The sequence below is a fragment of the Glycine soja genome, chromosome 4 (genome assembly GCF_004193775.1).
Source record: "Glycine soja cultivar W05 chromosome 4, ASM419377v2, whole genome shotgun sequence".
In the NCBI taxonomy this organism is placed as follows: domain Eukaryota; kingdom Viridiplantae; phylum Streptophyta; class Magnoliopsida; order Fabales; family Fabaceae; genus Glycine; species Glycine soja.
Window position 1 is genome coordinate 16,578,258 of NC_041005.1, and position 11,644 is coordinate 16,589,901.

Consider the following 11,644-nt stretch of genomic DNA (forward strand, 5'->3'; position numbering starts at 1 on the left):
TTCTTTCTTTCCTTTTTTTCTTTTCTTTATTTTCATATTTTTCTTTTTCTTTCTTTCCATTTCTTCCTTTTCTTTCTTTTCACTTCTCCTTCCCCATCCCTTTCTTTGGGAAATCGGGTTTCAGCATTCTATTCGCTCTCCCTTAAGGAGATTCCGCTGTCCTTTGCTTCGGGGAAGGAATGAGGATTCTTTTTATAGGTCAAGGTTCAAAAAGGTCTAAGGTTGTGTTTCAATGGGGTCTTTTATCGTGGGAACCCAATCTTGATATCTGGGGCGAAACAAATTTGGGTGTCAAGGTGTCGGTCCCGAGCCGAACTCCCATATCACTCCATAAGGCACGCGTGACAATGATGATTTGAAAACAACGTGCAAAATTAGTCATGGCTACAGCCAGATGGGCACTCAAGAATCCCGCTTATGGCATTGTGATACTACGGTTGGGAATTTACACAAACAGACCCAACGTTTCCCAATTATGTTCTTTTATCAGTTCAATGAATTCATCCATCCTTTTCTCGGTTATTCCGGAAAATAAACTCTTAGCATCAGTCCCTTGTTTCCAGAAGACACGTTTGCTCTTTACGAATGATTTATACTTCTTAACTATAACATGTCGACCTTCGCGGTCTTTCTTTCTTTTTCCTTTTTGTTTCATTCACAAAATTATACACTTGTGGTCCTTTATGAGGAAAACCTTTCTTTGTACATCTATATTCTTATACATGACAAACTTTTTTTGTACACGCATTGGAACTCTTTCTCTTTACGTCACACGGTCTATATACAAACCTTATTTACGTTCAAAGATTTTTTCATTTTTCCCAACACACACTTATGGTTCACACAAAAGTTTCTTCATATACACTCGTTGCTCGCACACACAAGGATTCCTTTCCACGCATCATTTACACACAAAAAAAATCCTTTTATACATACTTTCCTTTTTCTTTGTATACGCAGACATTTTATTCACAACGCTTCTTTCTTTTTATTAGGATTTTTGGTTCATTTTATTTTTTAGGACGACGTTCCTAAATGAAAAACTTTACACGGTCCCGGAATTTCAACAAACATTATTGAAAACAATGAAACAAGTACCGACGTAACAACTCAAACGATATGTATGTACAAAACAAAAGTCAATCAACATGAAACAAACGTTAGTCCCTTAGTCAAACAAAAATATATAACAGGAAAAAATGGAAACAAAAAAGAAATATGGATCAAGGGATCTCCCAATCATGTGGCCCCGCTCCCTCCTAAGAAATCAAGTAAATCGGTCATCTCCTCGTCCTCGCGGGCCTCATCTGCCTCGTCGGGAGTCTCTGCTGGTGCCTCTGCTGGCGCCTCTCCTGCCCGGGCCTCAGGCCAATCTCTAGGCCATGCGACCTCTACCCTGAACTGGTCCGGAGTAGGGCACAGAAAAGAAGTAAAACCCTGGCTCTGCAGGCTGAGGCTCATCTGGTAAAGACAATCATGGGTCTGTACATGAGCCCGGTGGTTGGCCGCCTGCTGGCGAACCAAATGCCGCAAATACTGCTCCGTATCAAACGATCTAGCTGGGCCAGCCTGATGAGGTGGCGGCGCATCTGCGGCCTGCGGAGCATCCCCTGGGCCTGTCTCTGTGTGCAATACTTCTCAATAAAAGCTTGGGTGATGGGCGGCCGAATCACCTTGCTGGGTGCGACGGGGACTCCGAACGACTGGCAGAGTTCTGTGATCAAGGCGGGAAATCCCAGGGCCCTGTTGGACTTATCCGGGTCCAGAGGATGCCTGGTAGGCACCATACCTGCAAATAGATAGATGACATCAGCGATTAACTGAGCCACGTGAATGCTCATCCGTGTCAGGATGGCATACACCAGCTGACACTTCGGCAGGGGGAGGTCGGAATTATGATCGCTGGGTTGGATGTTGCTGAGCAGCAAAGTCATCTAGATCTAAGTCAGGGTGGTCATGTTGGTGCGCATGATCCGCACCCGTCTCCCGGTAGCAGTCCGGGCAAAATCCTGCCCCGGTATACATAGCAAATGGGCGATGGCCTCCTCATCGAACCCATCGGATCGGTTCCTCCTCTGGCCATACTCGCACTCCTGACCCTCTTCCAGCACTAAAGGGTATCCCAGGAACTGGCTGATAGCATCTGCATCAAACGGGATCCACTGACCCCTCACCCAGGACCTCATATCTCGCACGCCCTCCTCTGTAGGCCAAGCATTGGCATAAAATTCGAGGACTATGTCTGGATCGAACTTGGCCATGGGGGTAACCAGTGATGCCCACCGCCGGTGAACTATCTCCTCCTGGAAATCGGTATACTCGTCGTCCCTGAGCTGGACGCGTCGCTCCTGGAGAAATGACCATCCCTTGATGGCCTCGAAGCACTGCTGGTGTTCAGCGCTCCTAAAGTGGTGACTGTCATACTCGGGAGCGGAACTGGTTCCTTCGACCGCTTTATCCTTCCTGGATCTCTTTGAGGCAAGTTTCCTCGAGGCCATCTCCTGCGAGAACAAACATTTGGAAGTTAGTTTTACAAGATAATGCTTATCTTAACGCAAAAATGTCGTGCTAACCCCTCTGATTTAGACCAAACTCATGTAATCCATTTATGCACACGCGTATGTGTAGAAAATATCCTATTACTTATGTCAACATACAAGAACATCTAATATATTCTAATTGCCATACACCTATATACATTCTGAAAAAGAAAACACACTTTCATGCTCAAAGTGTTGCGTCAAACTTTACACCTAATTTATATCCTAAACATTTGCTATCACAAACTACCTACATACATTTGAAGTACACCATACAAATTTTTATTGTTTCACTCATATTTATTTATATGCATATTGGAAAGCTAATTACATCCTACACATATTTGCATTCAAAAAGGTATTCCACGCTATCATACATTCATTTAGGAAAACAATTATTCATACTTGGCGAGGAATTTTATGCCCCTTATATTTACACATATATCTACACACCATTGAAAAGCATTTCCCACGTTACTTAGGTGCAAAGTACCAATCATGGGGCAGCCCAAATTCTTACAAGCAAGTCCCTATTTTCATGCTTTTCTAATTCTAAAACAAAATTTTGGGTTCCTAGTCATGAGTATGTTTTCTTGCATTGAAGCTAAAAAGTTTGGGTTCCTAAGCTTGGGATTGCATTTGGGCATCTATTTTGACTTTCCTACGCTGTCTCTACATACATAAAACAACCCTACCATCCCAATTTTGCAAAATCATATTCATATATCATTGGGGCATTTCACCGAGCACTTGATGGGCGCATGTTTGGACATAAATTGCAAGAGAATGGGGGCAATGTGACATGCCCCATTGCTTCAGAATACAACATAGGCCTAAGGCCTTCTCATTCAAATCCTCAACTCAAAAAAATCAAGCATAAAAACAACCCAAAACTGCCCCACAAATATAATCACATTCTCACAATTTGGAGCACCAAAAGATGAAGAAAATATACCAATGGGAAGCTAAAAACATCAAGGATTGAATACTTACTTGTTGGAGTGAATAGAAACACCAAAAACGAAAGCAAAACGCGATCAAAAGTGGCTTAGGGGAGCCAGAAATGCAAGCCTTCGTGTTCTTTATCTTTCGAATGAGGGGGGGGGAGTTTTTTAGATACAAAAATGTTCCCCTCCCTCGTTTTTATAATTTGGGTGCAGGGGTTGCTCGCCCAGGCGAGCTCAGCTCGCCCAGGCGAGTTAACCTGCCATTTTTTTTTTTTGAGGGGAACATTAACCATGTCTCCTCCTTCCTTATGGGTTAGCGTTTGCCCACTTGAACCTACTTAAATTAGAATTAGGTGTCGATTACTTATTTAAAACAAACAATAGTAAAAGAAACTGCGAATGCAAAGGATACTGGGCTGCCTTGCAGCGACATTCTCTGCTTGTTTAGCGCCGGGAAGGGGCAACGATCGGTCGGGCGTGACCCTATCCCCACTTGCATCCGTCCCTATGTACCTGTAAGTAGGAAACAAAAAATCCAATGGCCAATCGTGTCCGGTCATCGTCTTACCATGGTTGATTTCCGCAGTCAACTTGTCTCGACTTCTAACCATGACCTAAGAAGGCCCTGCCCATGTTACCACAAAATATGCATGTGTATGTGCATGTATGAATGTTCCTAATGCAAGACCTTCTTAGTGAAGGCTGGTTAGATTCAATTTTAGATAAGCGTTTGGGGCACCCCATACACCGAGCGAAGAGGGCTCAAGTTATAACAAATCTAAAACACAAGGTTTGAAACCAAAGGGAGGACTGAAACCTCGCCCATCTTTTCTTTTCAAAGAAACAAGACAAATACAGTGAATGGGAATCCCTAGAGGAAACCAAGAAGAACGAGAAAAACTCAGAAATAAAAAACATGCAACGGTCCTCTCGATTGCCCCAGACTTCAAGCCTAATATCGTTTAACTACATCGGAGTTCACGGGCGAGGGAAACTCCTTGCCATCCATGTTGGTGAGTATCAGAGCACCCCCAGAAAAAGCTCTTTTCACCACGAAAGGTCCTTCATAATTTGGGGCCCACTTGCCTCGACTATCCTTAACTGCGTGGGACATCTTTTTCAGCACGAGGTCCCCCTCGTTGAACTTGCACGGACGTACCTTCTTATCGAATGCGTTCTTTACTCTTCGTTGATACAGACGCCCATGGCTCATGGCTGTCAAACGGCTACCTTCAATGAGGTTGAGTTGGTCGTAGCGTGCTTGAGCCCATTCCGACTCTTCTAGGCCGGATTCTGCTATTATCCTCTGAGAAGGAACTTCTACCTCAAATGGGAGTACTGCCTCCATCCCATAAACCAAGGAATACGGCGTTGCCCCAGTAGAAGTTCGCACTGAGGTTCTGTATCCGTGCAAGGCAAAAGGCAACATCTCATGCCAATCTTTGTATGACACTGTCATCTTTTGAACAATCTTCTTAATATTCTTATTCACAGCCTCTACAGCTCCATTCATCTTTGGCCGATAAGGGGTAGAGTTATGATGCTGGATCTTGAAGTCCTCGCACATCTCCTGCATCATCTTATTGTTCAGATTGGTGCCATTGTCAGTAATGATCTTCCTGGGGAGTCTGTATCGACAAATCAGCTCCTTCTTTATGAATCTAACTACCACATTCCTTGTGACATTAGTATAAGAAGCTGCTTCGACCCATTTGGTGAAGTAATCTATCGCCACAAGAATGAAGCGGTGACCATTCGACGCTTTGGGTTCGATAGCCCCAATGACATCTATTCCCCACATGGAAAAAGGCCAAGGGGCGGACATAACATTCAGAGGATGTGGCGGAACATTGACATTGTCCGCGTATGCCTGACATTTATGGCATTTCCTTACATGAGCGCAGCAATCGCTTTCCATGGTGAGCCAATAATAACCGGCCCTAAGGATTTTTCTGGCCATAACATGCCCATTGGCATGTGTCCCAAAGGAACCGTCGTTGATCTCCTCAATCATGAAGTTCGCCTCTTTGGCATCTACGCATCGTAGGAGGGTCATGTCGTGGTTTCGTTTGTACAGGATGGTACCACTTACAAAGAAACCAGTAGCCAATCTTCTCAACGTCCTTTTGTCATTGTCAGAAATCCCTGGTGGGTATTCTTTGTTCTCGACATACTGTTTGATGTCGAAATACCACGGTTTCCCATCCCGCTCTTCCTCTATTGCATAACAATATGCCGGCCTGCCTTGAGATTTGAATTTGATGTACGGCAGATCCCTGTGTGGGGCAAGTTGAAACATGGATGCCATGGTGGCTAATGCATCAACCATTTGATTCTCTTCCCGAGGTATGTGGTGGAAGGAAATGTCGTCAAAGTACTTGGCTAACCTCAAGATGTGAGTTTGATAGGGTATCAACTTTGGATCCCTAGTTTCCCATTCTCCTTTCAACTGGCGTATCACCAAAGCTGAGTCTCCATACACCTTGAGTAGTTTTACATCAAAATCAATGGCCGCCTGAACCCCGAGGGCGCATGCTTCGTACTCGGCCATATTGTTGGTACAATCAAAACCTAGCCTAGCCGTGAAAGGAATACACTGATCATCCGGGGATACAAGGACTACCTCTACTCCGTGGCCCAAAGCATTAGATGCCCCATCGAAGCAAACAATCCATTTGTCTATGTCCTCGTGCGTCCGCTTCTCTTCAAACAGGGCCATGATATCTTCATCTGGGAACTCGGGGTGCATCGGCCGATAATCCTTGAGGGGTTGCTGGGCCAAATAATCCGCTAAGGCACTTCCCTTTACCGCCTTTTGGGTGACGTAAATGATATCGAATTCAGATAATAGTACCTGCCACCTAGCGATTCGTCCCGTGAGGGCCGGTTTTTCAAAGATGTATTTCACGGGATGCATTTTGGAAATAAGCCACGTGGTATGGCTGAGCATGTACTGCCTAAGCCGATGTGATGCCCATACCAGAGCACAACACGTCCTTTCCAGCATTGAGTAATTCATCTCACATGCGGTAAACTTCTTGCTCAGATAGTAGATGGCTTGCTCCTTTTTCCCAGAATCATCATGCTGATCCAACACGCACCCCATAGACTCGTCCAACACAGTCATGTACAGGAAAAGAGGTCTTCCTGTTACAGGTGGCATGAGCATCGGGGGATTTGCGAGACTCTGTTTGATCTTCTCGAAGGCCTCTTGGCAGTCACTGTTCCACAGGACTGCCTGGTTCTTACGTAATAGCTTAAAAATGGGCTCACAGGTAGGGGTGAGTTGCGAGATAAATCTCGCGATATAATTCAACCTGCCCAAAAACCCCCGAACCTGCTTCTCCGTGTGTGGTTCCGGCATTTCAAGGATGGCCTTCACTTTCTCGGGATCTATCTCTATCCCTTTCTGACTTACGATAAATCCTAGCAACTTCCCCGACTTCACCCCAAAGGTGCATTTGGTTGGGTTTAGTTTTAATTGGTATCTCCGCAACCTTCCAAACAGCTTACGCAGATTGACAAGGTGTTCGTTCTCAGTCCGAGACTTAGCAATCATGTCATCTACGTAGACCTCTATTTCCTTATGCATCATGTCATAGAACAACGCCACCATGGCACGCTGATAGGTTGCCCCAACATTTTTCAGCCCAAAGGCCATCACTTTATAGCAGAATGTCCCCCATAGGGTGACGAAAGTGGTCTTCTCTACATCTTCGGGTGCCATCTTTATTTGATTATACCCCGAGAAACCATACATAAATGAGGAAAGGGCGAATTTGGCTGTATTATCTACCAATATGTCAATGTGTGGCAGGGGAAAATTGTCTTTTGGACTGGCCTGGTTCAAGTCCCGGTAGTCTACACACATTCGAACCTTGCCTTCCTTTCTCGGGACTGGGACAATATTGGCCACCCATTCTGGGTATCGAGCCACAGCTAAAAATCCTGCGTCAAATTGCTTCCTTACTTCTTCTTTAATTTTTAAAGACATCTCGGGTCTCATTCTTCGTAACTTTTGCTTAACTGGGGAAGACCCAGGATTCAAAGGCAACTTATGCTGCACAATGTCGGAATCCAGACCGGGCATGTCTTGATATGACCACGCGAAGACATCTTGATACTCTTCAAGAAGGGTTATCAAGCCTTGGTGGATAGGCGCGGTCATACTGGTTCCTACCTTCACTTCTTTCTTTTCCTCCGTGGTCCCCAATTTTACCAATTCGGTTTCTTCCTGGTGAGGCTTCATTTCACGTTCTTCCTGAGCGACCAACCTCTCAAACTCTGGTGACAGGACGTCCTCTTCCTCTTCCTCGTTTATCGTTTGGCTTATATCTCGATCGAAATCGATTGTCAAACCCTCGTTGTTAGGATCCTCAAAGAATCGACCCTCATATATTGAATCAGCGGCATAGACTTCTGACTGGCTTATCACGTGCCAGTTCCCCACTTGGGAATCGGGGTGGCATGGTTGCACAAAACTTGGTGGGTCTTGAGGGAACTCCTCTTCTATTGCGGCCACCTCCTCCTCGGACACCATTCCAGCGCTGGTGAAACACTGGCTAATACGGTCGGGCCATACCCTATCCGCCCGAAATCTTGACGGCACGTTCCTCCTCCCCGGCATCCCGGGTTCATACCCTAATCCATACTTGTATGGATTTCCCTTGATATCGACCACGTCGGCATTCCCGAGGCAGTCCTTGCCTAGACCCATTCCGGGCTCAAATCCGTTCCTGAGCATAACACGCGCCACCATTATGGCCGCGTTGGAGAGAGAAGGTAGCGACGGACTTGGTTCCACAGAGGCGCAGCTCACCACCTCAAAGGATTGGAAAGCCGTTTCCAATGATTCTTCCGCCGCTTCTACGTATGGTGCGGAGGAGGGGCAGCTCACTAACATATCCTCTTCACCTGACACTATCACTAAAAGTCCACCCACTGTGAACTTCAATTTCTGGTGAAGCGTTGAAGGGACCACTCCCAGGGCATGAATCCAAGGTCTTCCTAAGAGGCAGCTATAGGCGGGATTTATATCCATTACTTGAAACACCACATTGCAAGTGTGGGGGCCTACCTGAATGGGAATATCGATTTCCCCCATCACTTCCCGCCGAGTACCATCAAAGGCTCGCACCACCATCGAGCTCGGTTTTAAACGTGACGCACTAAAAGGAAGCTTTTCCAAAGTGGTCTTCGGCATTATATTTAAACTCGATCCATTGTCGATAAGTACCTTTGCGACAACGTGGTCCATACATCTCACCGACACATGTAGAGCTTTGTTGTGTCCTCTCCCCTCAACGGGAATCTCTTCTTCCGCAAACGCGATATAATTGTTGGTGGTTATATGATTAACGATGCCTTCGAAACCCTCCACTGAGATATCATGTGCTACATGGGCATCGTTAAGGACCTTTATCAACAGCGCACGATGAGGCTTGGAGTTTATGAGTAGTTCAAGCAAAGAGATCCTTGCTGGAGTTTTATTTAGTTGTTCGACTACCTTAAACTCGCTTTGTTGGATGAGGCGGAGGAACTCATGGGCCTCTTCCAAAGTCACTGTTTTTCCTTGAAGACCTTCTTTCTTTTCAGCCCCTCTTACCACTGGAGGATCTACTTCTTTCGAGGGGGTGGCTATGTCTGTGGGCTCTTGGACCATGGGCGCTTTCCCTTTGGAGGGAAATTCCGCCGGGTGAGGGGAAGCGAACACCCGACCACTACGGGTTACACCACTGAGGCCGGTGATGTTGGTTACCTTAGCTGACAGGGAGTCAACTTCGGTTGCAACTCTTTCGCTGGACGCGGGAGGGGTATACTTCCACGGAACGGCTTTATTACTTTGATATGCAAATGGCGTTGGCTTGGGCGCCATCCGGGGGTATATGGGTGTGGAGCCGGTCCCTTTCCTAGTAAAACATATCACTAGGGCCTTGGGGGTTAGAGGAACCTTCTTTTCTTCCGACTGCATGCAAATTTGTGGTTCTTCCCTCCTTCCTATGGACACTTCAAGCTGCCTGCAATCCATGAGCCGCTGAAGCAATTCTTCCACCGCGGGACAGGTTTCCATGTCATGCGACTCCCCTAGGTGAAACAAACATTCGTCCCCTTCGCCTCCGCCACGGGAGACCATGCACGCCACTTGCAGTGATTGATAGATGAAGCGTCTAGAAGTAGCTACCTCTCCTAATCTCTTTGCCCGCGATGGCCCCTCCTCTTCGATGGCGTTCATGCTAGCCCCTCCATGACTAGCTAGCGGGTTGGTTTTAACATTTGGGCCTTCCTCTTGAAACGATAGCCAACCGGCACTGATTAGGTGTCGTACCTTATATTTGAACGGGAGTGTCATACCCTAATTTCGTCCGGGGACCTTTGCTTGATGACATGCGACCTTTCTTTGGTCCTTGTGAGGTGCTTGGCACCCATCATTAGGCAATTTGTGAAATTCCAGGACATGCCGGAAAACCAAAAAATATTGATGCACAATCCGTAAGTTTCCGTGACACACCGGAAATCAAATGGAAGCATCATTGCATAATTAAGTGAGATTCCGTAACATTCCGTAAGTCAAAAAGGGGATGATTATGTAATCCGCAAGGTTCCGTAACATTACGGAAAGAAAACAAGTATCGTTACGAGATTCGTAAGTTTCCGTAACTTTACGAAAAAAGAATCACCAAAAAAGGTAAGGGGGTGAACTTATCAAGATAGGGGTGTAAATAGCAATTCAAATCTAGGCCCTTCCAGAACATTTTGGAAGTTGGGTTGCTTAAGGAGGAAGCAACTGGGCGGCAAGCTCCTCCACGTTTTTGAAAAATGGTTTTCGGGGCTTCCGCGGCTTCCGTAATACTTCCGTAAAATTTCCGAAAACCTTGGATAAGCATATTCCACTTAACATTGGTAAAAGAGAAAAGAAAAAAGATGAAAATCAAATTCGAAAACAGTTCCGTAAGGCTTCCGTAACTTTTCCGTAAAATACGAAAAGGGGGGTGAACTTAGTAATTCGGGTGCGCTTAGAAATCTTCTTCATTAAGTCTTTGGGCGGCAAGCACCTCCTTTTTTTTTCTATAAATAGGGGAGGGGGGAGCTGTTTCAAAATGTTCAAGACCCCTTTGGGTATGCATTTCGGCTATTTTGGGCAAAAACACGTTTTCGTGAAAAAAAATCAAGTCGAAGTACTTCCGTAACGCTTTCGTAAGCGATTCTGTGGAAATTCTTCATCGTTCTTCGTCGTTCTTCACCGTTCTTCGTTCTTCAACGGGTAAGTTTTCGAATTCGAGACTTTCAATTCATTTCTTGTTTTGTGTACTTTCACTTTAATTTCGTTTACTTTCAGTTTTCTTTTCTTCCGTTTTTAACGTGCTTTAACCATTTATTTAAGCCGTTTTCTCGTCTAATAAATGATAAAATGAATTTCAACCGATCATTTGTGTTGTAATCTCGTTTAATCACTGTTAAAACGAAATCTAACCGATCGTTCACGCTATAACCTCGGTTAAACCAAAAAAAGTAAAATAATAATAAAATAATCAAAATATCTTGAAAAATAATAATAAAATAATCAAAATATCTTTGAATAAAATAATAAAAAAAATCAATCGGACGTTTTTCTTTGGAAGTTTCCTTGAATGAATTGATTAATAACCAAAGTGAAACTAAGACTAAAATCAACTCACAAATCAAGTTTTTTTTTCCGAAAAACCGTTTTAAGGTCCAACGCCTTAAATGGTCCTCTTTGCTTTTATCGGTTAACATGGACCGTTCAAAAGAATAAAATCAACATGTGACTTTACCGCTTTTGCAAGAACTACGTAGGTCTGATTTTCTCATCCCAATTGAGGAATACGTAGGAGCAAAGGGAAACACCCTTGTCGACCACAAAAAGAGAAAAAATATAAAAAGGGTATAAAGGATATAAGGACATAAAAGGGAACGTAAAAATCAAAGTCATGTTTGCACATTCGATTAAAGGCTGTCGTCCCTTGTGACGGACGTGTGGGGTGCTAATACCTTCCCCGCGCGTAAATACAACTCCCGAACCTTTCACTTAAAAGTTCGTAGATCGCGTCTTTTCCGGTTTTTCCGACGTTTTCCTCAAATAAACGTTGGTGGCGACTCCGCGCGTATTCCTTTCGTGGAACACGCATCCCGCGAGTC